This window comes from Fukomys damarensis, unplaced genomic scaffold, assembly GCF_012274545.1.
Source record: "Fukomys damarensis isolate Sample0158 unplaced genomic scaffold, DMR_v1.0_HiC HiC_scaffold_10, whole genome shotgun sequence".
Lineage (NCBI taxonomy): Eukaryota > Metazoa > Chordata > Mammalia > Rodentia > Bathyergidae > Fukomys > Fukomys damarensis.
Genome location: NW_022900922.1, coordinates 39,379,460 through 39,383,373, shown reverse-complemented (window position 1 = coordinate 39,383,373; position 3,914 = coordinate 39,379,460). Strand labels below are relative to the sequence as shown.

Genomic DNA, 3,914 nt, shown 5'->3' with positions numbered 1-3,914 from the left:
GCTGGTCATTTCCTCTTGCTTGACTCGTGTTCCCTTGAAAGCTGCTGCAAATTTTGCCATAGCCTTCTTTCCTGTCTGCTTTTGAGATCCTGCGGATTTCTGGGATGTAGAATGCTCCCTTAGCAGGGATACTGTTTCTTTTAAATACCATCTCTCCTATTTGTCTGGATGTTTAATTTGAAGCCCTGGTTCAACTCACTGTAAGAGTCTTTGCTCTTTTTCTGGCTCACTGGTTAGACTTAACCCTAGAGTTCTGAGCCAGCTCTTTGTATTTCTTTTGTGGTTGTGGTGTGTATGTACGCAAGAATACAAGGAAATGAGCACAAAGATGAAAAATCCACGTGGAGGCGCTGGGGTTTGAACCCGGGACCTCGTACATGCGAAGCACACACTCTACCACTGACCTACGCCCCCTGCTGCGTTTACATTCTCTAAAAATCATCCCTAAAATACTATTTTGGTTTTCAGTTTTATTTTGTAGGTTGAAGAAAGGTACTGGGTTAAAATCTATCACTTGCAAAATTCCTAGCCATGGTATCCCCGAGACAGGGTGCCCAGGGTCCTGAGGAGACTGTCTCCGAATCAGAGACTCTCGAAGCACCCCCCCTCCCCGCCCGTTTGCCATCCGCACCAGAAAAAAAAATCACAACTTCCCTCCAAACCTAGCAACTGCGCCTCAAACCAGGCGCCCCCCCCCCAGTGCAGTGCGGAGGAGGCGCCCACACCGCGGGTTACACTAGGTTTAGGGCTGGAGGTTAGGGGTGCTTTAGGGGCAGGCATGGAGTTAGGGTTAAGGGTGGGGCGGAGCCCTCCTCTCCCCGGCTCTGAACGACTCACTTTCTCCAGACTGGGATTCAGTGCTGCAGCGAGGACATGATCCAGCAGCGTGACCGCGGCCTCTCCCGAGTGCTGCAGCCACGGCAGACAGGCTCCCGGTGCTGCGTCTCAGGATACTCCCCGCCCGCACTCCGGGGTGACACTGACTAGAATCTCACTTAATGGCTTCTTTAGATGCTGCACCCAAGTGTTCCCTGGAGGCAGGGAGGATAGAAGGCCTTCGAGTCCGAACTTCTTGTCCCAGCTCTGAAGATTTGCGGGTGGAAGTGAGTTCCTGAGCATGTCTCCGGAAGGCCATCAGGGAGGCGAAATTCATTTCCACATCAACAGCAGACCTTTCAAACGGCGGGACGGGATCCCCGATTTCAGTCTGGACCCTCTGAGCTGTTCTAACTGGAATGACCTGGCCGGCCGTACCTCTGTTTTCACAGGCACTAATTCATTTTCTCTTCTTTGTACTTTGGGAAACAGTCTCCCCAGAGAGACGGGGCTGTTTTTGCAGGAACAGCATTGACAGAGGGAGGAGAAAAGCGACACCAGAGTCCGAAGTCACCTGAACGCTCTCCCGTGCCGGGCATCGCTCCACAAGGGTTCTGCGACTGCTACCGTCCTCCTTCCGGTCCACCTGGGGCCTGACCTTTGGCAGGACAAAGTCTACCGTGTTTGTCTTCACCGTTTCACGAAGTCCTAGGCTCAATCCTGTTTTCAGTGTGTCATGAGATGGAGAATATGATGCCCACGAGAAGACACCTGGGCTCTTCCCACTCCTGGTCCCAGCTAGCCGGCGAGCAAGACCTGCTCCAGCAGGCGGCCTCCAGCCGCCATTCAACCTCCTTCAGCTCTGCAGCGCTGTGGCAGAAACGCTGCCCAGTTTGGTACTGCTCCGTACCAGACTATCCCCAAATCAACTTCCTTTTAAAAACCACATTCATTGCATTTGCTCACAATTCCCTGGGTCAAAAGTTCGGCATTTCTTCTCCCAGATGAGGGTGGGACCGTCCACTGCCTTCACATCTGTTCGCACCTGGTGCCTCCAGCTGCCTCCGTGTCTCTCGGCCTTTCTTCTCCACCGTTGTCTCATCGGGGCTCACGCAGCATCCAGATCTCTTTAAGGTGCCCCCAAAGGGGTCTTCTAAAGGAGGATGAAGCAGAACAGCAGGTCTTCAGCCTTCTGGGAACAGAAACCACATCCTCTCCACAGCCTTCAAGGAGCAATCACTTCCTACACCTTGGATGAGGAAGAAACCAGACAGTGGTTGGCTGGTGGCTTCCTTGCTGTTCAGGGGACACCACATTTTCATTTTTATTTTCTTATTTCTTTCTCCTGCTATGTTAGCAATCAAGGCTATTTTCTGTGCAAAGAGAGGGTAACCAAAGGAAGAAAAACAGAACCACCATTTAGGGATTACTGAAGGTATAAGATGTCCCGGGAACATAAAATGTAACTATGGAGGTGCTGGATCAAACCCAGGACCTCATACATGCAAAGCATGTGCTCTACCACTGAGCTACACCCCCAGTACTGGACAGCTCTTTTTTTTTTTAGCCATGTTAAAAACTATTACACCCATTGTCTGCATTCTTGGGAAAGCTTTGTTTTTATTCTCCTTCACCTTTGTGTTGTTTGTTTGGCTTTGCTGTAGCTGTACTCTAAGGATGACTGCATTGTAGACCAAATTGCCTTTCCCCCCAGCAATCTACAGGCATAAACCAAGGCTTAGGAAGTGCCTCCATCAATGTCCTGTATACACAATGAAAATCATTGTTCTTATTTCCAGTGAAGTCACTATTTTCTTGAGTTGCATATCTTGAGCAATGTTTTCATGTTGGCAAGTTGAGAAGAGAGTGGGGGGAGAGAAAGAGAGATTTACAGGCTGAACTCCTCTCCAATCTTCCCTCCTCCACTCCCAACCAACCCTGACCAGCTTCCTGTGAATGTAGATTAGTTTGCATTTGTAGTTTATTATCCTTCAGCAAATGTGTGCACTTTTCAGTAGATGAAGGAAGACACAGGAGGTAAACAGCTCACTCGAATCACCAGGACCACGGCCCCAACCCACATGGCAAATACTAATATTGGCTGTGTTTCTCAGTAACTTGGAAAATTGTGAGAGACTAAAGAGAAAAAAAATTAAGGAGCCTCACATTTCCTTTGTAGTGTCCTTGATTTGTAGGCTGTGTCTGGGTGAACACCGGTGGCTGAGGCTGTTCCCACCCCTCACCCCGGTTCCCAACGCCCAACCCTGCCTGGCTCAGATCCACCGGAGGGTGAGGGGAAGGGACAATTGGCCTGGCTCAGCAAAGCTGAAGCCTACTAAAGGCAAAAGTGGAAGATAAAGTATTAAACGTGAAACAGGAGGACCCCTTCACATTAGGAGGCTTGGGTAGCTCAGATGGGAGAGTGTTAGGCTGGTAAACCTAAAGGTCTAAAGTTTGATCCTACATCTTGGCAGAGCATGTATTTTGGTTTTGGTCTTAGAGTTGCTTAAATGACATCTCCTCCAAGTAAAGAAGAGCTCTAAATTCCAGGCCAGGAATGTCTCATTTTAATGTTTCTTAATTAGACTGACATTTAATAATAGTTTAAAATGCCAAAAGAGGTGGTTTGGGTCGCTGTCCTGGATACAGAACCCCTGTCCCTGGGTCCCTCACCAAGGTGGCCAAGGCTGTCCCTGCAACCTAGGTCCACAAAAGTGCCAGGCTAAGCTCACCATCCAAGCCTAGACCAGCAGAAACCGGTTCACCTGACTTGGGTCCCAGATCTGGTGGAGGAGGTTGGAAAACACCAATCCACGTCCCCCGCCTCGCCCCCGTCCCCTGTTTATTAGACAGGGGCTTTAACCAGCTAAACCACAGAGCCCGCACTGTGGATCCTCTGGGCTTCTTTGATCCGAGAGATAGGTGCGGGTGTAGACGAAAGTCAGAGGTACTCAAACCCAGGATGATCCACCACAGCACTCCTGAGCGAGTCACCGACCAGGAGGGAAGGGCAGGATCCCTTGCGGTCGGTGTCAGTGTCGGAGTCGGGCTCGGGACCGGGGCTGAGGCAGGGGTCGGGGTCGTGGCGCAGGGCAGGA

General features: G+C 50.5%; 1 non-coding gene across 1 annotated transcript; it reads right to left on the bottom strand.

Moving 5' to 3' along the window:
• Positions 1–342: 342 nt before the first annotated feature.
• Positions 343–414, bottom strand: Trnaa-cgc. Its single transcript has one exon. It is a non-coding gene; the product is annotated as a tRNA-Ala (tRNA).
• Between the last annotated feature and the right edge of the window lie 3,500 nt (positions 415–3,914).